General features: G+C 44.9%; 1 pseudogene; it reads right to left on the reverse strand.

Annotated features, from left to right (window-relative positions):
• Window positions 1-261: 261 nt before the first annotated feature.
• LOC123121075 (uncharacterized) lies at window positions 262-4302 on the reverse strand (annotated as a pseudogene).
• Between the last annotated feature and the right edge of the window lie 21020 nt (window positions 4303-25322).

Consider the following 25322-nt stretch of genomic DNA (forward strand, 5'->3'; position numbering starts at 1 on the left):
AAAGTTAATGGTGCTACTTTGTTACACAATATATATAATAAACAACAGAAAAAAGAAAGAAGAATAAACAGACAGACAGACAAACAATAAACCATTCTTTTCTATCTAATCTGAAAATAAACAAGTTGAGCTGCAGCCGAGGTCCCAAGGAGAAACTACAGGTTGAACATGCTGGAACACATCTCACGGGCCTCTCTTCAAAATTTCACAGTAGCTACCAACTCTATATCTCTATTCAGGACAACTGACAAGGGGGCTAAATCAGTAGCCATTCAGCCACATTTGGTTAGCCTGGGCGGCGGCGGCAGCACTCAAGTTTCCATCACTGGGGTTTCGGTGTTCGGGTCCTAGGCCTGGCTGCGACTGCCCGAGCGTTGTGCCGTACTGCGATGGCATCTGCCCCTGCCTAAGGCCGCCCTGGTGGCCCTGCTGCCCCTGGTAGCCCTACTGCCCTTGATAGCCATACAAGGGGTTGGCAGCAAGAGGCGGCATTCCTCGCGAACCAGCTCCATGCATCCACATTGCAGGGTTCTCGCCCTACACAGACAAACATGGAGGTTAGCAATTTTCCTAATATAAATCTAGTTCCCCCACTCTTGCGTGAATCTGTTACCTGCTGTAGAGACATGTAGGGGTTTCCATCCTTGTATTGGGAGGGCATTGCTCCATCAAACCCAGGAGCTATGGTTGTCGACGGATTGCTTTGGTTCAGGGCAAAGTTTTGAGGCATGCCATTTGCAGTTCCGAAACCTCCAACGTAGTTGGAGAGCATCGAGGCTGGCTGTGGAAGGCTCCCAAGAGGAACATTGCTCTTGTATTGTGGCATTGGGTATTTTACGCCCGAGTTGGGAGCTGCAGCTGCGCCTTGGTGGAATAGACCACTGTTCATGTATGCTTGCTGATAGGCAGCAGGCGGGAGATACGCATAGCTTTGCGGCAAAGATGGGTATCCGATCATGTTTTCATATCCAAGGGGAAGCCCTCCTTGAGCATAAGGATGAAGGGCAGAAAGATGGTGAGGCAGAGGAGGACCTGGGGCAATGCCGGTGCTTCCCTGAGAGTGGGTCAACTGTGGGTTAGATAAACCACCTTGATTAAGATTCTACAAGAACAAACCATATTAGAATGGTGCTGCAAAAATAACTAAGAAAACTGAACATCTAACGTAACAAGAGAACAGCAGAATTGCAGCTTTTTCAGTAACAAAAATAACAGCATAATAAAATCCTAATGAGTAATACAGCTACAATTTAGCTCTCTAGAGCAAAAATGCCCACGCAGAAGTAGGCACAAATGTAAGTGTTGCTAGCCACAAGACAAAGAACTGAACAAAATAAAGCACGAGGCAGATGTAACTACAATAGGATTTGACCAAACATGACCAAAAAATTGATTGCTAACACTCTGGGCATAGTTAACAATTAATATGCAGCATAGCTGCACTAAGAGCAGTAAGCAAGAGTTATCCTGGTTGCAGGCTGCAACTTCCAGACACATTTCAGAGTGCAGCAAGTAAAACTGTATACAACTAACCCATGTTCCTCACCAAACAAATATATTTTACCCTTTTACCAAAATTCGTACATATAGAATTTGTAACACATGGCTACTCTCAAAAGAGTTGTCGTCTAGTCCATGATTCAGTGAAGTGTTCATACCTCTTGTGGCTGTGAAGAAACAGTTGCATTGTTCATGGACGATTGTGGTGTACCATGAACAATTGTAGCCAATGGAGGGTTAGTAAGCAGCAGTGAGAATGCTGGATCCAACTCACGGAAAGGCGGCATTGCTGGTGCATTGGCAGGCATCATGGAGCATGATGCATCGAGTGTCCCAGACACAAAACTACCGAATGTCAAGTGCGCAAAATCAGCATTGGAAACCTGAAGGTGGCCTGGGATTATTACAGCTGTGTTATCATCAGATGGTTTTGGTCTGTTTTCCTCATGTATGGTCAAGTCTTCCAACTGATACGCTGTAGTAGACATATCACCATTTGAATCTGCATCTAGAAGGATGAAATCATTAAAATTGAGAAAGACGATCTATATAATTAACAAAAGAGAAAGTGACTAGAAAGACAGGGAATTCTGGTCAGTTAGACAAGGAGGGAGCATGCAACATGAAATACAAAAAGAGGTATGCATAAGCTCTACAGTCCGGGAGACCCAAGGTAAAAAGAATTCAGAAAAGAGGCACAAAAATCAGGGTTTGATGTACCACATCACACTAAACCTTGTGTTTGGTAGGTAAGGCATGCTTGTTTGCCAGTGGGTGAGCTGATAATAGGCAATAAACATGCATCAAAAAATAAAAACAGCTCAGGGTCATACAGAAATAGTAACTCCAACATGTCCTAGCATAACAGATCTTCACATAGGCACAAATGAAAGTACAGATAAAAAGAGGTAAATGACATCTTTCATAACTTACTTTGGTTGTGTTCAAATGAATGTTCATCAGAGAGATAGCCATCTGTTTTCTCTATCAAGTCATTATTCAAGACCGCGCCTTCATCAGACGGGGATAATGGTCCTAGAGATGCTAGGCCAGTGGCATTGCTTGCACTTGTCTCCTTAGTTTGCTCATTGGCATCTCCAGCGCCGTCATTCTTGACCTCCAGGGTAAATGATATTGGTGCACTCACATTTGCGGAAGCAGCACCAATGCCTTCTGGCACATCAGACCCCTGTCCTGGAGGTAATATGCCAACAGAGTCCTCCTTAGGTACAGAGGGGGGCTGAATAGTAATAACTCGAGGCTCGAGTATCCTCAGCTCCTGTTCTTCTTGTTCCACACGACAGCTGTTAGCAAGAGTCTTCCCAGGTTGTTGCTTGGCAGTTTTAGAAGGATTCTTCTTTCTGTGAAGAGATAAAGAAGGTGCAAATCTTTTAGCGTAAAAAGACAACCTCAGGTGATAACCTGCTTACACTAGTTGATAAGATGTCACATGTATATTGGCAAGGAAATAGCAGGTCCAAAGGACGACATCACTCTGATTAAAACACTTATTGGGTTACCATTTGTGTTTCCACCTTCAAATTTTTGCTTCATTTTATTTTGACGAGACCTAGAACCACCCCCCGTTTCCCTGCCATATTTGCAAATACCACAGGTTTACGCAACTATACTTGAGGGGCCAAAACAAAGACATACCTTGCAATGTAGGACATAAACCTTACTGTGACCAAATAGTTACTACTAATCTACTCGATCCAAGGGCAGGTTGCCCCCGCTATCCAGGGTTAGTGAACTACTGCCTGCATTAGTCCCCTGATGTCGACCAAGTGCAATACTATTTCAGAAATACTAGATAGATGGACATATATGTAGTAGGACTTGCGTGAGGACCTTTTGCTTTTGGGCGGAAGGTTGAAGAGCTTGGTTCGAGAGGTCACTTTGCAGGTACATGAATCTAAAACCCAAGCTTCTTTTACTGGTGAAAGCAGCCACTCCTTTTAGATTCTTGTTCCTCATGTCAATAGCAAGCATCCACGAGTCGTCGTCCATGTGGTCAACCTTGGCCATGATGTAAACAACATCATCATCATGCAAGCTGAGAGCAGGATGTCCTGTGTGAAGTCTGCTCAAGGTTGCATTCTTCGTTGTGGCCTTGACATCATGCTGAGGAAGCAACTGGGAGTGAGTCTCGTCCACGATGATGTCCGAGGCTTTGAGCTTGAGGTCGATGTGCCACTTCTTCTTGGACTCCAGCCATGTCAGTATGGCAGCACCCCAGTCCTCGGAGATGTAGGTCGGTGAGCCAGGGACAGGATGAGCCCACACCTCTGAGTATTTGATGGAGCCGTCTCTGCCGACAGAGACGTCCCAGTCACAAGACAAACAGCTCGGGGTCATCTTGTTGGGCGCCAAAAGCATGGGCAAACGGATGAAGCGGAGGACGTTGTTGTCATCGCCGTCGCCGCCGGGGAGCAGATCACCGATGAGGATACCATTCCATAGGTCGACCCAGCCGACTGAACCACGATCGCCACCGAGGGCGATCACCTTGGTCGGAGTGCCGTAGTAGCAGTCCTCGTGTGGAGGTTTTGTACGCATGGGCCTGGTGATCCATGTGCCTGACCGGGAGTCAAACAGATCGAGGGCGTACTGCCCAAGGTCGTAAGTTGAACGAAGATTGGCGACCAAGAACCTGCCATTGTCGGGGTAGCGGAGGAGGGCAACTGACCAGTCGGCGAACAAGCGGGTGGGGTGGGTGGGGAGCACCTCAAGCTTGTTGACGCCGGCACGGTAGATGATGTAGTTGTTGTGGTCCGGGTCGATGTATGAAGAGTCGATCATGACGCGGAAGAGGGCGAGGTCACCGTCGGTGCAGACAAGGCGTGGCAGAAGGGTGAGCGAGGTGGTGGATCCGTCCTGGAGGAGGGTGGGTAGGTGGACGGTGAAGTAGGAGATGAGCGGCGGATGCGCGGGCTAGAAGGTGAGGCGGATGGCGTCGCCGTTGCTGGTGAAGCCCTCGGCGGTGGAGGCGTTGGTGCAGTCGTTGGCGTAGACCAGGGTGTCGAGGACGACCGACTTTGGGGGAGGATCGCCGCAGTCGTGGGGGGCGTGCAGAGGGAACCAAGACATGGGGCGGGAGGTCCGTATCTTCTCCTCTTGGTCGTCACCGACTGCAGTACGATTGGCCATGGAGGATCCCTCGGTTAGAGTCATGGAGGAAATCCACCGGTAGGGGTGGGGTTGGGGGGCCACGGCGCTGGCGGCGGCGGGGGGATCAGGGAAGGCGAACCCTAAATCACAATTCTATCTATCAATCTGTGGCCAGAGTTTTCGCTTTCCCCTTATTTCCCGCGTGCGAGTGTCGGCAACCTCCTCCTCCTGTATTTGTTGGGCTGGGCTTCTACCACCTTCTGGACGGGCTCCAAACCGACCACGGCTGGGCTTCCCTTCACGGCCAGCAAATTCTTACCCTAAAAAAAGAACAAGCCCAAGCCCACCGCTAAATTAAGGATGGCGCTACGCGTTATTTGACTGCGTCCCCACTTCTGATCAACTCCCACCATACGTCCCGCTGCGTCCCCTGGTCCGCAAACACTGATGATGTTTCTGAAACATGGGCGACGTTCCAACCGCCGACTTGCATCAACGGCTTATATGCAACATCGAAAATGTTCCCGTAGTTGTAGCAATGTTAGAATCCCGTCCGAGCTCTGCATCACCGGCGTTGTCCACACTGGTCACAAGTTCATGCCGCGGCAGCATGGCCAGGTCGGTCAGAAGCCGACAAACCATGGGTGATCGATGACGTCGGGTGAGGGAAGGGGAAGATGGAATGAGGAAGGGTCGCGGCATGAGAAGCGGAGGATTTGTGTGGAGGGAGTGGATAAGAATGAAGGGATTTTAAGGGTGCCACTCTCAGGAAGCCACGCCACTAGTACGGTTTGTGAGTGATGTTGGCCAGCACGGGGATTACCGGTGGTAATATTTTTCTATAGTGTGAGTGGGAGACATAAATTTTCAAATATGTTAATCAAGTATAAACATTTTGATTTTTTTATGGTGTGCTGATCTGACCTTTAAGGGATACACTAGTAGAAAACGGCCCATTAGTCCCGGTTCCAGAGGCCCATTAGTCTCGGTTCAGCAACAGAGGCAAAAAGAACGGGACTAAAGCCCAAATATTTTAGTCCCGGTTGGTCTACGAACCGGGACAAAAGGGGCTCCACGTGGCTGCTGCGTAGCACTCACGTAGGAGGACCTTTAGTCTCGGTTGGTAACACCAACCAGGACCAAAAGGGTTCTTTTTTTAAGGGGGGTTTATGGGTTTTGGAGGGTTTAGGGGTTTCATATTGTGTTAGCTAGCTACTACATATAAAGAGAAGTGACATCTCTTTCTCCGTGCTTGGTCGACCCTGTACTATGTAGCTAGTTAGCTAGTGATCTTGGTTGGTTAGTTAGCTAGTGATACGTCTCCGTCGTATCTATAATTGTTGATTGTTTCATGCCAATATTATTCAACTTTTACATACTTTTGGAAACTTTTTATATGATTTATTTGGACTAACTTACTTATCCAGTGTCCAATGTCAGTTCCTATTTGTTGCATGTTTTTATTTCGCAGAAAATCCATATCAAACAAAGTCCAAACGCGATAAAAATTTACGGAGAATTATTTTGAAATATATGTGATTTTTAGGAGGTGGAATGAACGCAAACGGGGGCCCACAGTGCCCACAACCCACCAGGGCCCAGGCGCGCCTTGGTGTCTTGTGCCCTCCTCGAACGTCGGTTGGAGCCCTTCTTGTGGCGCAAGAAAGATAATTTATGGAAAAAAATCGTGTAAAAATTTCAGCGCAATCGGAGTTACGGATCTCCTGGATTTAAGAAACCATGAAGCACTACAAAAAAATACACTTCCGTGATGATACGTGTTTGTCACAGTAGGTCACGTTTTCTGTTATGCATGTACATCCATGACAAATTTATGACAGAATCAAGATAGTCATACCTGTGTTGTCGTAGAAGTGTTCCATGACATTACCAAAATTATCATCACGGAAGTGTCCACTTCCATGACGATAAATCGCGCGTCATGGAAGTGCTTTCGTCAAGGGTGACTGACACGTGGCATCCACCGTGACGGCTCGCCGTTAAGCTATCGGGTCTGGTTTTGGATCCGATAACCCGTTAACAGCCCGGACCAATGGTGATTTTGCACGTGTAAAATTCTCATTGGCCGCAGGAAACACGTGTCTGCTCCTCGGTGGGCCAGATGTCGCCCGTCCATTGGAGGAGACATGCCTATGATACGTCGACACGTGGTAGGGCCCAACAGAGGCCCATACAGGTTAAAAAGGCCAGCCCAATCAAAGGCCCGTAGTACTTACTCAGGTACTAGTTGGCCAGCCCAATAACGGCCTGCTTAATAAAGGCCCATTTATGGCCCGAAGCCAGATCTGGGTAGACAGTAATTTCCATCTCCCAAACACTTGGCTGCGGGCAGCCGACGTGGGAGTAGACATTTTGCCGCTTCTTTCGAGTTTTGGGACAATAAGCATCCACGTTTACCCTGGCAACTAAATTCGAATCCATTTTGTATTCCTATACGAATCTTTATAAATCATTCTATGTGTTTTTATATATCTTCAAAAGCACGACAAAGATGTATTCCACTATCATATATGAATATGATTTACAAATGCCGATACTCAAATTCAGAAGTTAGAATCCTGTTTAAGGTGAATTCGAATATTTGGAACACTTTATGTCCAACTCAAATGTCACATGCAGCACAATGTGTACTCCCAATTAGATATGTACACAAGCGATGTATCAAGATTCAAATACCGAGTTAATCAATCAAGAATGTACATAACTAACAGACATAAAACACTTATAGAGTATATGGATCAATAATATCAACTAACATACATAAGCCAGGCCGCTATACTTTTTTTTCCTAGAACAACATCCTTTTTTTAGCGAAGCTACTACAGCATCTTGGCCCTTTCCGATGCGTGCCACTTATGGTCCATCTATACTACTATTATTGTTGAATGCACATTCAGCCCGATTGGCATATTTGTAGGTCTGGCACAGCAATCAAAATGAAATGTCTCCGAGTCTTATCAATTAATACAGACTTGTGCTCAAATAAAATTACAAACCAAAAAACAAAAAAAAATATTACATGATCTCTAAAAAAATGGTTCGATTGATTACATGAACAAACAACACAAAGGTTATTCAACGATGGAAAGAACATTTCACCTATGATTTACCAAGTGGGAATTTAATTTCCTTTTTTCCTTCAGGACCTTAACAATGCGGTCAGTCTCAGCTTGCTTCGTTTTGAAATCCACCAAATATTTAATGGTTGTCTTGAGTACTGCTTGTGATTGTGCTGTTTGCTTCCTCAACATGTCAACTTCATCTCTAAGTGCAGAAGCAGAATCTCTTTCTACCACTAGTTTAGCCTCTAGAGCATCAGCAGTTGGCAATTCATGATGCACGATTGGGTCGGTACCATTGCTGTGGGATGATACAACATCCATGGGGACCTCGCTCTTTGATCTTGGGCTAACCTGTTTTTCTATTAAAGTTCCGATTGGATTCTGAAAAGTTGAAGTTAGCAAAACATCTCAACTAGGAGTTATAACAGCAAACCAGTTAAACAAACAAGGAATTAAAGAGTTTCAATTGGATGCTGAAAAGTAGTTATTAATTAACATCATTGTAACCGGTTGTTGCAGCAGCAAATCAGTTAAACAAACAAGTTTTGCAAAAGGTACATGTTGTGGCATTGGAGTTTCTCCTGGATCCTGAAAAGTTGAGTAGCCAGTAACGTGATTAGAGCAACCAGTTGCAGCAGCAAAGCAGTTAAACAAACAAGTTTTGCAAAAGGAACCTGTTGTGGCATTGGAGTTTCTCTTGGATCCTGAAAAGTTGAGTAGTCAGTAACTTGATTAGAGCAACAAGTTATAGCAGCAAACCTGTTACACAAATATATTTTTGAAAATGTACCTGCTGTGCAATTGGACTTCCAATTCGATCCTGAAAACTTGAAGTTGGTAAGATGATTACAGCAAAGTTACAACAGCAAACTAGGTAAACAAGGAAGTTTCTGAAAACATACCTGTTGTGCCAACGGAGTTTTTGTTGGATCCTGCAAACTTGAATGTTAGCAATCAATAAATAAAGTTTTGCAAGAGCCATAAGAAACTAACATCAAACTAGTAAGACTAACCGGTTTTGGCAACGTATTTAATTACACATGAACTACTAAAACTAACAAGTTCTTGGCAACGTATAAAAGTAACAAGTCTGTACCGTTTACCAGCAACACACACATCTGTAAATTTCTTTGATGTAAGCAAAATGATTCCAACACATATATAAGTTAAAAAGACGGTATCCCTCATATAAACCTGACAATTGTCTATCTATGAACATGCAAACATTACTAGTGCTACAAGTGATAACATCAAACCATTTAAACAAACAGGGTATTAGAACGTAAATTACACGTGAATTCTGCTGCACCCTAGAAGAACATATGACCAGCTATCTACGTGCTTAAGTAGCTATTTAAGATCAGGCAAACAGGTAATTGTTAACAGTAAGTACCAAACACATAGATAGGCGCAGTCTATAATAGAATTACCAGGCTATGGCATTATGTAATCAGTAGCAAACTAAATTAAGCCAAGCAACGTAATTGAACAATTTTGCAATAAGTGACTAACTAAAATTCCGAGAAGTAGATAACTGAACTTACGCTAGCTCTTTGTACAGGCACACTGCAACTTCTTTTTCGCTTACAAGGTTCTATGAAGGAGACCATGGCATCAATTGCTTGGATACGCAGTCCCAATACTTCTTTCTTCCCACACTGCATTGGTAAGTCGAATGGTTAATCTGGTAAGATGGTGTGTCCTTGATATGTTATATGAGGACGTGTAGTCAGACTAGTTGTAGCCACACACATCACACTGGCTTTTACTGTATATTTCATGCGATTACATTTGGCATATCGAGACTAAGCACTCTACAATAGGATGAAAAGACTGGCATCCTTCACATTATTGGCGAACTCAGTTCACAAAAACAAGCAATTCAACCATTCTGTGGGTAAATCAAAAGCACCACTGGAATATTTTTCACTACCCCAATCATACACACAAAAAGGATCCTCTGTCGGCTGGCAGGCGTGTCAGCAACCGGATCCAGGGACAGCCGGATGCGGACGACCTGCAGCTAGCGCGCGCCAAGAGGGCCGCCATGCTTCGTCATGTCGAGGCTACTATAGGTTATTTTCAGAGCTACAGCTTGGATTCGTACGTGGTCCTTACTCACTCCTATGGACTCCAGGGAGCCTTTGGTTACTGGGTGCAACCAATGGGAGATGGTAGCTCGGGTTATATTCAACCGGTTCGGATAGCGCTCGCATAATAGGATAGGAGTCTAGGGAGCTTATCCTTCTTATTACCATACCGGTTATCCTTGTCCGCATGTAATTTTCCTTATTTTACTTTGTTTTGCTCCGTTTGCAAGCTGTAAGACTTTTATGACGATACATTCTGGATTGTTAATAAGATGGCCGCATGCATCATCATGATGCAGAGGCCGGGGGCATGCCTCCATTTCCAAAAAATACACACAAAAAGGGGCGACGTCACCATAGGGGCTGGTATGGGCGGCCGCCTCGGGTGGCTGGAAAGTGTGCACCTAGTTTGAGTCGTCCAGGTTGGCCCAGGCTAGTTTTGTTCGGCCCAACGCACAAACATGCAATGTAAAAAATGAAGAAAAATGTTTCAATTTGGATGGACCAATAACGTAAGTGCAAGGCAGGCCCTATAGTAGGCTCGCGGCCCAAACGAGCGCCTCCCATATCGATCGACAACAGGAAAAATCCCAATTCGTTCGCTCCAGCCTCCAGTCTGGTTCGCTCCTAACCTAGCCGCCGCTAGACAGACCGACACAGCACTTCCTCGTGCCCTCGTTGTAGGGCGGTCGCCGGGATTCAATTGAACGGAAAGACAAGAAGATGAAGATCCAACCCTGGGTGTAGCCTATGTGGGAGGCAGCGGGGGCAGCACGGGCATGGCATCGAGCTTGCGCAAACGGACAGTCGCAGTTTGCAAGAGTAGCATGCGCAACGAGCAGGTACATCACATCCCTGATTATATCTAATTCAACTGTTCAATTTCTGGCCAATAGTTAAAGCTGATGGTGTTGTAAAACTGCTTGTATGTAGGGAAACTATGAGAAAATGAAACCAATTTCTGCTTACTTTATAACTCCCCCAATCAATACTGAACTGACTGAATCTGATGTATCTAATCAAGTTTCTGGTGCAAACATACAAGCTCATGTTGTTCTTGAGCCTGAAGTGTCTAATGAACAGACTGCTAATGAAGGATTTGATGCAAACATTTTACATGCTCCTGGTGATGAACATATAGTGTCTAATGAGGGATCTAATGCAAGCATTTTGCAAGCTCCCATTGAAGGATTTACTGTCTAATGATGATCTTCTATGTTGAGAGAGACATAGAGATTTGCAGGCATTGATGACAAGCAAATTATAGTACATTTTCATGGCTTGAGGAAACATCGAGGCCATCTACTAGAAAGTCCCCGTATCATGACAACATAGCATAAATACTTTTCTAATATGTTGTTTGAAACTATTAGCATACTTGTGCGGGATAGATATATTGATATGCAATTTGCGCACTGGTTGTAGGTGCAATTACACTTCGATATTTTTAGCCAGAGAACGAATAATTCAAGCAGGTACAGACCATGTTAGTAGTCCTTGTACACCATGTTGCATTTTGTGTTTTTTGGTGCTTGCATCATTTAGTATTTTATAATCTGAACTACTTTGGATCATTAGCTGGTTTTCAAAGTGCATGTAGCTCACATTTCTCAAGTTATGTTCATTTCCGGAGTGCAAGTGCCTTCGTATTTTTTAAGTTAAATGTTCGCCCCTGGTAACTTGAATTCATGGATCCACCACTGCACACAAATCATACATGCATGCCAGTACGAATTAAATGAAATGCAGGGACTTACGCTAGCTCATTGTACAAGCTCAATGCAGCTCTGCTTCGGCTTGGGATGTTCCATGTACAAGTCCATGTTACCACTTGCTTGGATGTGCAGGCCTTGTGCTCCTTGCATCCCCCTCTGCATTTTTGACACGGCGAGTGGTTGATCAAATAAGAGGAATCGACCTTGCTGTTGTACCGGAGGACAGATACTTACAAGGTTATACGGGTGTGCAGGATGTGTACTAGATCCCGTAGCGCCGTCATGCTTCGCTAAAAATGGTTTTGCTTGTTTCAGATGATATCTCCAGAAGAAATAAGAGTTAAAGTCAGAGTTGCATTGGCGTGTAAGCTAAGAGAGCGGTGAAAGGGAGTGATGTGTGGATACCTAGTTCGGGCCGGCGTTTGGGAATGCTCGCCTAGCTACAGTGCGGGTCACTTTAGAGCCCTTGAGGGTGATGCGCTGGCGTTGGCTGGCCGCGCACGGATGCAGATCTTGTGTGGCAGCGGAGTGCTACAATGCGGTGGACGAGACCGTTGGTGAAGCCCCAACAGCCTCGGGGGGCGGAGGTGCGACGATGTTCTCGGTGAAGTAGCCCCGGTGAGGTGGGGGATGGCGTCGGTGAAGCGCACCTGATGCGGTGGAAGTCAGTGTCTGTGAGGCACGTCGGATGCGGCTGCCGACATTGTCGGTGGACCACCCGGTGCGGTGGACGAGGGCGTAGATGAGGTAGCTCCGGTGTGGTGTTGAAGCGCGACCGTCGTCTTCGTCGTCGTCGTCCGGAAAAGAGGTGGGGAAAGAGACGAGACAAGGGGTGATTCGAACTTTGCTTGGGTTGGTGGCGAATTGGGGATTTGAGCAATCTGGGCGCAGAAGGGGACGGTGGAGAAGGGAGATTTTGCAGGGCTGGAATTGGGGCCGCCAGATATTTCAATCCAAAACGTGGAAGCGCGAACTTATTTTGTCGTCGTCCTTTTTTGGGGGGGAGGGGGAGGGAGGGGGTGGGTGGCTGGGTGCTAAGCGTCCATACGACACACGCGACCACCACGACACGACCCTGGTCTGCCTGGTGTGCCTACATTTGAGAGGAGATTTGAGAATGCAAACGAATCTTGTTTCATTTGCAAACGAATCTGTATGTATTACCATGCCCGTGTTTTCCTTGCAAATAATTAGTCATTCGAAACGAGATACTATAAAGTAATTAATGAGGAGTTATTTGAAAAAAAAAACAAAACGGTATCCACGGTATCCACGCTAACGTGGATTAGAGTGTGTGACACATAATTAGTTATTTGAATTAGAGTGTTTGTCACATAGCGATCTCCAATTCTAACGTGGATTTCGCATTTCACTGTATCCACGCTACTTTTTTAATACAAATTCATATGTATATGATGAACACCATGGTAGTGAGAAAACTTTTGGATGGATTCAAACATATGACCTACAAAAATAGCACAATAATCGAGTCAATGTCAACTTTTCCAAACCTAGTATGGCACGAATTTGAAATAATTACCCATATGCATGGTCCTCAGTTCAAATCTTACAATGTACACCGAATTGAAACATCGATATTAATTCTAGTACCATCTACATTCAAATGTTGTTTTTAGCCCCCCCCCCTCGGAACACACGCTACATACTTCCTGTATCGGTCAATCTTCCTCTCCTAACCACCTTAGGAAGCTATCGTTTTCCGACACACGTTCATTATTTCTCTCCATGTTTCGATCTCTAACTCTCTCAACTATACAACCCCCCTTTTCCACTCTGTTACCAAATGTATTTACCTCACACACCCACCATGACACCGCATGCCGAGCTCTCTCTCTCCCCCTCTCACCGTCTCTCGATAGATACATGCATTGCCTATCTAGCCCCCAACCTTTCGTGCGCACGCACGCACGTTGTCTATCTAGGTCACTCCCTCGAGACTGTCTCACTCTTTCTTCCGCACGACGGGCCACACTCGCTCAATCTCGCTCTCTTTATCTGAGTCTCGATTAACCTTGTTTTCTTTCACACACAAATGATATACCTCCCTGTCCGGGCCTTGATCGACACACTTTATACTCTCTCACGTAGATTGTCTATCTAGGTCAGTCCATCCAAGCCGCCCCCACTCTTTCGACCTCATGGCGGGCCACGCTCGCTCAATCTCGCTCTCTCTCCCTTCCTCTCTCTCTGTGTCTCTTTGTATGTCTCGATTGACCTCGCTCTTTCTCGGACACAAACGATATATCTCCATGTTTGAGCCCAATTCAACATATTCATATTGTATACTCTCTCACGCACATTGTCTATCTAGGTCACTCTCTCCAACCCGTATCACTCTTTTGATCGCACGACAACCCACACTCGCTCAATCTCTCTCCCTTTATACATGTAATCATTTGACCTTGCTTCCTCCCATGCACAAAATATATCTACATGTTTGTGACTGGATCATCTCTCAAGCTCTATCTTACAACCCTCACCCTTCCCAAAAGCTCAATCGGACAATATCTCTCCAGAGCATATATATCTTTTCAATGAATGTCGGACCACACTCACTTTGTCTCTCTATCTATGTCTCTCGATTGACCTTGCTTTCTCACGCCGTATCTTCCACACATTGAAGCTACCTGTCCATCCCTCGCAAAGCCGGAGCTATTTACATTGCGAGGGGGACTCCAACCTTGGATTAATTTGTGTAGGCATTTATTCCGATGGTAGATTATATTTTCGTAGCATTCGGCCCACAACTACTCCAAACACCGTTGCAACCCCCACACCTCCCCCAATTGATTTCCCTCTGGCTCGGTCATCGCTCTCTCGCACGTCTTTTCTCGCCTTCAACATCGCACCATGGTATTATTATTGCAAAAAACTCTGATTATTACAAATAAGCTACAAAACTACAAACCGATAGTCCACTTGGAATGGAATAAATTTTGACCCATAAATTAAAGTGCCACAAACTACACACCAAGGGGCCCACCTATATAAAAATTAAAAAATAAAGGACGAGGATCGACATGTGACCAGGGCCTTCAAGCCGTACATCAATAGGCAACATACGTAGAACAACAATGTTTGTTGTAGCCCCCCTTTGTTCATATAATGTTTTTATATTACCACAACCTATTTAATGGATAACATGTAATATTATTTTTAGTACATTAGTGGGACCGGCTCGTTAGCACGTACTATTCGCCTTCACTTACTGGTGGGTTCCATATGTGCTCTTTCTCTCTCCTCCCCTTCTGCGTTTAGACGCACGGGCAAAAACGAAGAACTCGCGGGCGATGTTGCCGTTGACCATATCTGGACGCGTTCACAAGTTACGGCACCAGTTTCATGTATTGTAATAGTCAATGTGTATGTGTAATGCATGTTAATTTGGAAGTATATTAAGTGCATGCGGATATTAAGTAGCATATTATTTGCGTGTTATTATGTGATTAGCACTATTTTTGGCATTAAATTAACTGCATGCTAAACGTGTTGAGCGCTCAACATTGAAGCAGTCTAGGTCGTTGGATGAGAAGGAATACATGTGGCTTGATGACGTTTTATACTCCCTCCTTTCCGGTTTATAGGGCTCAATTCAAAAATGTCACGAACCAAGGTAGATGGTGAGTGGTGGATGTCAGATTACGGGTTCCGGCAAAACCCTCAAGGTTCGAACACTGGGGTGCGCACGAAGATTTCCCCCCTACCGATCCACGTCCTAGTTTTGCTAAGATCTCACGGACTAACTCGACGAACTCACAGCACAAGGGACACGAGATTTATACTAGTTCGGGCCACCATTGTGGTGTAATACCCTACTCCAGTGTGGCGGTGGTGGATTGCCTCTTGGGCTGATGATGAACAGTACAAGGGGAAGAATAGCCTCCTAAGGTTGAGGTGTTCTTGTGTCTGGCGAACTTGAGTGTGTGTGGATTCGATCAGCTCAGGCTCAGTTGCCTTCTACTGTGGTGGCTAGTCCTATTTATAGAGGCCCTGGTCCTCTCCCCAAATATTGAGCGGGAAGGGAGCCAACAACGGCCAATTTGAAAGGGGACAGCTAGTACAGCTTATCCTGAAAAAAGTAGTCTTCGCCTGCAAAAGGCTCTGGTGGTGACGCCGCCTTGGGCTCCATGGTGACCTCCATCTTGCCGTCCTGCTGGTCTTGGTCTCGTTGCACTAATATGGAAACCTTTGCTTGGCGCCTCGATACTCCGCGCCTGCGCTTGCCTCCTTTGCACCATAGAGGAAACAAGGACGATGCGCGCACTGGCGCCCGCCTGGTCTCGATCGTCATGGCTCACGTCATGAGAACCTCGCGAGGTTTGCCTTGCCTTGATCTCTCCGCCCCTCACGAGCCTGCCTGGCGAGGCCACTCTTGAGGAGGTCTTGCGTCGTCCGCCTCGCGAGGCTTGGCCCCTCGCGAGGGTCTTGCACTACAAAAAAATACACTTCCGTGATGATACGTGTTTGTCACAGTAGGTCATGTTTTCTGTCATGCATGTACATCCATGACAAATTTATGACAGAATCAAGATAGTCATACATGTGATGTCATAGAAGTGTTCCATGACATTACCAAAATTATCATCACGGAAGTGTCCACTTCCATGACAATAAATCACGCGTCACAGAAGTGCTTTCGTCAAGGGTGACCGACATGTGGCATCCACCGTAACGGAACGCCATTAAGCTATCGGGTCCGGTTTTGGATCCGATAACCTGTTAACAGCCCCGACCAATGGGGATTTTCCACGTGTAAAATCATCATTAGCTGGAGGAAACACGTGTCGGCTCACTGTTGGGCAGATGTCATCCACTCATTGGACCCAAAGCGCCTATGATACGTCAACACGTGGCACGGCCCAACAGAGGCCCATTCCTGTGAAAAGGCCGGCCCGTTTGACTTGGTCAAAAGGTGGCGGCCCGGCCCACGGCAAGCCTGTTAACGGCATGTTCGCATATAGCCCATTTATAGCCCGCTAATCCAGGGCCCGTTTACGGCCTATCCGAATTAGGCCCAGTAGCGTCATCTGGGCCGTCCAATATAATTCCAGCCCGTTTTAACTTCCGGCCCATGTATGGCCCATGACGTCTTTTGGCCCATATGAGGCCCTTAGTAACCCTCGGCCCATTAACGGCCCGTGGTAAAACTAGCCCGTAATGAACAGTGTATCACTTTATACCCATTAACGGCCCATTATTCCGTTGGGCCATTTCCAGCCCATGTTATCTTTCGGCCTTCTTAGGGCCCATTTATTCTTTGGCTCATTTCCAGCATTCGTTTACTTTCGGCCCGTTACTGTCATTTTTAGCTTGTGGGCCAAATACAGCCCGTGGTTACAGTCGGCCCGTTTGTGGCCCATTAATACGTTGGGCCGTTTTCATAGCGTCATCAAATATGACCTATTAACGACGACCCGTTATGGTCGGCCCATGAACGGACGATTTCAACTCTAGCCCATTTACGGCCATAATGTGGTCTGTTATTGGCCCATGTTTGGCCAACCGATCATACGGCCCGTAGAAGGCCCATTGATGATACGGCCTGTAGAAGGCCCATTGTGTCTACGCCCCGTAGAAGGCCCATTGTGTCTACGCCCCGTAGAAGGCCCATTGTGTCTACGGCCCTTAGAAGGCCCATTGTTTCTACGGCCCGTAGGAGGCCTACAGTAAATATGTAGCCCATTGTTAATGTCGCCTAGTTTAAAAAAATAGGTTATTCCGGCCACTAGCAAACCGCGGAAAAAGAAATGCACTGACTACAAGAAAACAAATAAACAAGACAACGGAAATAAATAAGCAAGTAACTTACGCTAGGCTATCACGGCTATTACACATATTACATCCACTGGGCATCAAAGTTCGCCGCCAGTGCAAATATAGGGAACAAAGCAGCATATAAACGCCGCAGCAAAACAAGTCCAGAACTGAAACCACTTCAGAAGAGCTCAAGAAACAATATCATGGGTACCCATAATGCTGGCAAGATGCTTAGCAAGCTTATTAACTTTCTCTTGTTTGGCGCTTAAATCCTCCAGCACTTGCTGTTGCACCAGAAAGTATGCATCTGAATTCTGCAGGGACTTCCTCAGTCCTTCGGCTTCCCGTCGCATAACATCTGATCGATGTCTTTCAACTTGAATTTGAGACTCAAGAAGCCGAACTGATTCAGGCAACGAGTACGAAGAGCTGGTTCCAGCAGTAGTAGCTAGTAACTCGAACACTACATCAAGACAGGACTTTGGGGTTGTCTCAGTGTCTTCAATATAGTTTTTATTAGCTTTCTTGGAGAACAACAGGGATGTCTCACTATCTTGAACCTGATCTGCATTACTTCCTTTACCATTGCATAACGGGGTACTCTTCTCCAATATTTTATCCGCGTTCTAAAGGAGAAACAAACAAACACATCACAGGTTTACAATGTAGTATATGAAACTCATTTTGGTAAACCAGTTCAGTAGTAAGGTGGACAGGATAACAGCATGAAACAAACATATATCTATGTAGTATGGTCACTTTATGGTCTATATCATTCTAGTTTATGTTGCCAAATCAAGATAGATACAGTTCGAATCATATCTATTTAAGACAAAGCAGCATATACAGAATATAAGTGTGGGAAACTACACAACAATAACAACACTTGTAATGTGCATGGCATGAGAACATAACTATTTATTCAATTGAAACTGAAATCAACATAGAGCAAGTTACAACAGCAAACACGTTAAAGAAACAAGTTTAAAACATACCTGTTGCGCCATTGGAGTTTCAATTGCATCCTTCAAATTTGAAATTAGTTGGTATGAGTAAATACAGTGATGCAAGAGCAAAGTAGTATGAACCATAGCTACGGAACCAGACCTGAGAACAATTCTTTTTCTTTGGGCACTGCAGTTGCCTTACTAACTGCTCGTGTTTGGGTGCTCTGTGGTGGAGACGGTGCTGTGTCAATGGGAACTGGGTTACTATCTGCTGGGGTTGGGGTTAGAAGGGGTGTAGCTAGTTCTCTGTCCAAGTGGGTAGGGGTACAATCTGCGTGAGTCTGGGTTATGTGTGGTGGGGCTGGTTCTTGGGCAAGTACAACCGTGGTTTTATCTCCATCGACAGGTAGCATGATCTTTTCTGAAGACCGTGTTTTTACTCCCACAGATACTGCCATCACCCCCTCCAATTGAAATGGCTGATAAACAAGAAAAGTAATTGAATGTACAGACATTGTAAGATAGACAGGTGCAATGGATAGTAGGGAAGAAAATAGGGCATGAAATAATTCACATTTATGTTGTCTAACCAAACAGAATAGCAGGACACAATTTCAAATATATGATGGCTAATTAAATAGAATAGCATGACACAATTTCACATGTATGATGGCTAACTAAACAGGATAGAATGACATACTTCAAAATATGATGACTATGTAAACAGGATGACATGATATAACTATACGATGTGTCCATTAAAGTGGTTGGCATGCCATAAATCACAAACATGCCATCGATGGAAACATGATGGTATGATATAATTCACGGATAGAATGACATAATTCAAAATATGATGACTATGTGAACAGGATGAGATGATATAACTATATTATGTCTTTAGAAAATGGGTTGGCATGCCATAATTCAGATACATGCTGTCTATGTAAACATCATGGCATGATATAATTCAAATATATGATTTATATACTAAGGAAGTGAGCAGAGGGCAATCGCATATATGATGTGTCCACTAAGGAGATGGCATTCAACATCGCGTATATGATGTAAAAACTAAGCATTGCAATACAACATATGCATGATATGAGTAATATAACCCTGCCAAGTTTGAGCATACACCTCAGGGGGATAATAGGACTAGTCATCTGCCTCTGAATCCTCCTCTGAAGAGCTATCTGTAACCAGCAACATATCTGCTTCACCAGGTAGCATTGTCTGCTCTGAAGACCTTGTTTTCACTCCAGATTTCTCCATCACCAATTCAAATGGCTGATGCACGGGAAGAGCAGTGGAATATGCAAACATTGTCAACAAAAGCAATGAGAAATACAAAAAAAGGATGACATGATATAATTCACATATATGATGCTTGGCTAAACAAGATGGCATTGCATAATTCACATATATAATGCCTTGCAACAAGATAGCATTGCATAATTCACATATATAATGTCTTGCAAAAAGATGGCATTGAATAATTCACATATATGGTAATTAGACACTAAACAGGTGGCATTCACACAAATCATGTCTAAACTAAGCAAATGACATAGCAATGCAAGATACCATACGCACGATATGAGCAACATAACCCTGCCAAGTTAGAGCATGCACCTCGGGGGGAATAGGACTGTTCATCTGTCTCTGAATCCTCCTCTGATGAGCTATCCATAACCAGTGGGATATGCACTTCGTCGGATAGCATAGTCTGCTCTGAAGACCTTGTTTTCACTCCAGAATTTTCCTTCATCGTGTCAAATGGCTGATGCACACAAAGAGTAGTTGAATGTACTAACATTGTTGACAAATGTAATACATAACAAAAAAAGGATGGTCTGATATAATTCACATATAAGATGACTGGCTAAGCAGGATGGCATTGCAAAATTCACATATATGATGCCCGGCTAAACAAGATGGCATTGCATAATTCACATAAACGATGAATAAACTAAACAGATGGCATTCACACAAAGCATGTCTAAACTAAGCAGTTGACATATTTGATGTATAAAGTAAGCAATGCAAGGCACCATATGCATATAACCAACATCAACATGCCAAGTTAGAGCGAAGACCTCATGGGGTAAATAGGAGTGGTCTTCTGCTTCTGAATCCCCCTCAGAACAGTTTTCTTCCTCTTGATTACGATCCGAAATGCGTGGAGGGGGGCTGCCTTTGCGCCCACCATGGAGCGACATCTGCATGAAATTTTATTGCCACGCAAGGCTCGTCTCTTTTGTTCTACATGTTCAGCTCCATTGTGTACAATAACTGACATGCATAGGAATAAAACATAGTGAGATTATGTAAGGAGTGCATGCACAAATCCAGAGTGATGGTAGCAAACTGTGGATAGACCCAAAACCAATGATAGCAGGCAGATAATAGTTATAGTTAAAAAATACAGATAATGGCTCCTTTAATGTTTGTTTGCACCCAACATGAAACTCATAGTAGACACCCGAGGTTAACCAGATAGTAGACAGATAGTACATATTGCTGCCCCAATATGTACCCCACAACCATTTTAAAACTCAAGTTTCAGCATAAGTTTGGACCTGACTCAGAGTCTAATAGGTGAACACGACGATAAAGTAGCATGTCATCATATTAAGCGATGCATAACGTAAGCAGACACGGAAGAGTGCGACCTCTCTTGCGTGTAGTCCTCAAGGTATCTGCTCAGTTGATGATGGTAATGCAGTTGTCGTGGCTGCCGGCGGCGGGGAAGAAGATCTGAGGCGGTGAAAGACAGTCTGGAGAGCGGATCCCTGCTGTGGTGAACACTTTCGTCGTTGGAGCAGCTGAGCTGGGGTGGAACACAACACCGCAGGAGCAGGACAAACCACACAAGGTTTTCTTTGACACATATCTGTAACAGAAGTAATTGTGTAAGGGCTTGTTTGAATTTGAGGATTCTAACAATGCAGGGATAGGAAATAGACATGAATAGGATAGGAATGCACGTGCAAAATAGATAATTTAAAAACACAGGATTTCTGCCAATCTGGGTGTTTGGTTCACAAGAATTGATAGAGCACAATTTAGTAGATGTTCTAGCACTTTTAGCTAGTATAGAGGCTAGAGATGAGACTAGTGGACTTGTTGATAGAATAGAGGCTAGACACGTCTACTTCTTTACACTCTAAGAAGAAAGAAGCACGCAAGATCGAGCCTCCGCAGATCAACAATGAATGCATCGAGAAGGCACTAATCCAACTTACAGGAGCAGTTATGGAAGTTGGATATCTTCTAAAGTGTATTCTTGTGGTTCTTGTTTTCTTTGGTCTTGCTTTTCTAGTCAAAATTTTGGTGATGTATTTCCATGTACCAATAAATCAATGATGAAAAAAGATATGTGTTTGCAAAGAAAAATGTACGCGGCTGGGATGCGGTCGCGCGTTCGGCGCACGACCACCGCATCCGAGAAATGGCCCGGACACGACCCCATTGCCCTACCCAAATGGATAGAATCCGGGCAAAACGGAGGTCCGTTTGGGGTCATGCGTTGGAGTTGGCCTTACAAGTGGGACCGCAGTTTTGGAAACCAACTATCGGCAAACCCCCACCTCACCCGCCACGCGATGGCTGAGTTACAGAAATGACTAGGTTGAAGAGATTGCTGTAGCACGGACTCCAAGAAATATGGTGTCAGATGGAAGTCGTGCTGGTGGCGTGTGCCGTACTCCTGGACATGAATGCTTGTTCTGGCCCATGCCACCCTACTACTCCTAGTACTACTTATAGTAGTAGTGTCGAGGATTCGAGGTGCTGGTTACGTACAGCGAACACATTAACATATGGCCCACCTCACACTGTGGGCAAATTTCCTGGAGTCTGTGCTAGGTTAAAAAGTGTTCTTTGTGAGGATGGGTGGCTGGTCTCAAGTTTATAACTTGTTGTATTACGTACGTAGACGTAGAGATAGTGCAGCATGTGAAGCTAGTACAAATAGTGTACTATTATTGATTGGCCTCATCCGATAACCTGTTGCAATGCACGTACAATTATGTATTCGGAAAATATATTTTTGCCTCGTCGCAGCACCCACTCAGAGAAGCGACTCGATAGCCATTCATAAATTTAGTAAGTTTATCACAGGCATATCATTTTATTACATACAACAGGTCATCAACCCACAACGACAACGAGGATGCATTATAAATACTAAAGTTTTCATCACACAACAAATAACAAGCAATGAAATGAACTTCAACTCAACCAATCCTCGGCGTTGGAAACGCTTGCTTTGAACCACAAGTGATTCTCTGGGAAGGGCCGGCTATTGTAAATCTCGAGGCCAACGCAGGACTGATCATCCAGGCTGAAGCGGTCTACTATATCAGGACCAGGGTCGGTAACCACCGAAATGTCCGACGTATAGATACAGTTGCTTCTCATAAATGGTAGTAATGTTGTGTCAACAGCAACTGGATCGGACTTCACCATCATTGGATAGTTGTGTCCAAGGAAGAGCGAGTTTTCTCCAAGACTATCAATACTGTACCAGGGACAAGGTGTTGGCGCTAGCACAGTAGTATCCATCCAGAATACCATGCAACGGGTGTTGGAATAGGTCCGAAGAGTGCAACCATGGGAGACAACACCTGCTTCCTTAGTAGTAACATCAGGAGTGGGCTGTATACAGACAAGAAAAGGTGATCCATCGAAAGTTGCCAGGCGCCACTGAGTATATGGGCCCTCCTCGTCCTCATGCTCGTGATCATCACCATCGTCATCTCCCTCTTGGTTATAAATTTTTTCAAGTATAGGTGCTGGAATGTTCACAGGACCTTGGCAACACAAGAAGAAGGTTAATTGGTAGAGAAGGGAAACTTGCTAACTCGCATGCATGTGGATGAAACAATTATAATTACGGTGGAAGACAAACGTACCAAAACTACGAGGATCCCATTCAAAAACAGTGCCACGAGTGGTGGCAGCAAACACAAGATCCTCGTATTCAATTGCATCACAGTACACATCCGTGTATAGAAACTGATTTTTGACCAATATCCATCCAGTCGAACCACGAAGGACGGCAACAAGCTTGTTAAAGATAGCAACAACTTGATAGTTCTTGTAATTCCAAGAGCGGTTGGGAACTCGACAAATTGCTATCTTCAGTAGACGATAGTCACCATGATCGTATTTGAACGTACGTAGATCATCTGTGTGCTCAACCTCAGGGCACTCGGAGATTTTTGGAAGTGGAATCCGCTGACGAGTGTACACATTCACAAGTTCCCACTCGCAATTGTACCCAATATAAACAACACAATCTCCATTTGCGCCAGCCCAGGACTTACCCTTAAGCGATGGCATCTTGACATCACACGTATCATTATCAAGCGGCATCAACTTGCACAAGGCGAGGCCTCCGTCGTCCGCGCCCATGCGAACATGCTTATAGCGAAGAAGATAAGGGAGATCAAACCGCTTCTGGACCCTTGGGTTCCTACTAATGACGTTATTACTTGAGTCAAGAATGGGCTAGAACGAACCCGCCATGCTAGCCGAGGTGATGACGTCGCACCGATCAATGAGTTCCCCCACCATGTCATCTTTCAGATCGGGGCAAGAATAACGGGGTCGTTTCCGGCTTGTTCCCTCCATGGAGAAGACAATCGAACAATGGCAGAAGGAAGGGTGAAGGAAAATGGAGGTGGGAGGAAGAGCGTGCGACAGCAGTTCCAAATCGAGAGGGAAAGGCGAAGAGTCAGTGGACGGTTGCTAGTTTGCCACGGTACACGAAGAGGCGCCCCGGCCTACACGTCCTTTCGGAAATTGTACAAAAGGACTCGCCGTCGTCTCACTGACATGTTGGAACAGGACCACATGACAACGAAACATGGTGTGTAATTTCTCGTGCAAAATGCGATCTGGCCGCGTTGGCCCGAGGTGCCGCATTAGTTATCAACCTTTATTTTTTTAACATACAATCTGAGTGGATAGCTCCTGTGGTCATCACACATGAGTGGATATATAGGTGGGCAGGCGATAAGTGCTAAAAGAGTTGATCTCGAAAAAAGAGTTGATCCAATGCTTGGTTTTGTTTGGATTTTCCGAGAGTGAATCGATGGCTTACGTTCAAAGTTATTCTCATACTATAGAATGGTATACGAATCTGGAGAGATTTGGTTGATTTTATATCGCTGAATAATATAAAATATTATGAGTGCAGACGCTCCACCCGGAGGTTTGTTGCTCCATCTCGGTCGTCGGCAATCTATGTTCTTCCACTCTTTCGTTTAAGAAATGAGCTTTGTTCATCCTTTTGCCGACACGCGGGACATCTATATGCCTCCATTTGACAAAATCATACTATATGCCTCCATGACACGCGGGAAATCTAGCATCAAGGTGGCGTGTCATGCATGAAAATGGAGATATGCAGTGCGTAAGTGAGTCGTGCACTTCGATGGCACCTAGTACTACGCAATATTTTTTCTCCTCGATGGCACGTGAATAGTGCACGTACTTAATGACAGAGCACGGGATGGTAGCCATGGACATGGTCAGACCTTTTTGAAGAGAGTAATAATAAATAACTTTGATGTGTCCCGTCAACTCGCAGAACGACGAGAAGCTTGCTTACTACGCCTTCTCCCTCGCAAACGCGTGCGCGGTGGCTCGCAGCATGCGGAGAAACTTTTGCTTACAAGCGATGGACGTGCAGTAGTTCATTTGGTGTTAGATTGCCAGAAGTACTACTGTAGTACCATCATTATTGTTTGACTTCCGGAAGAGGAGAAGAGCCAACCGCAAGGTCACTTACTTACCTAGTATAGTACTACTATAGCCAAAGCTGGTCCACCTTTTTAGAGCATGGTTAATAAATATAGGCAGCTCTTGCAGCAGCACATCATTTAGAGCAAGTACTCTCTTCGTAGGAACAAAGGAAGTGAAACAAAAGTTGGAGTGGATGCTAGATTGCCAATTAAAACATGATTACATAGGAAATATCCTATAGCATTCTATCCTATGAATCAAACGACCAATGTAGGAAAATTATGAGGGGGGGGTCTCTCCAACGGTGTTCCTGGGCTCGCACCTAGCATCACGGTGGTCGAA

Source organism: Triticum aestivum, chromosome 5D (assembly GCF_018294505.1).
Source record: "Triticum aestivum cultivar Chinese Spring chromosome 5D, IWGSC CS RefSeq v2.1, whole genome shotgun sequence".
In the NCBI taxonomy this organism is placed as follows: domain Eukaryota; kingdom Viridiplantae; phylum Streptophyta; class Magnoliopsida; order Poales; family Poaceae; genus Triticum; species Triticum aestivum.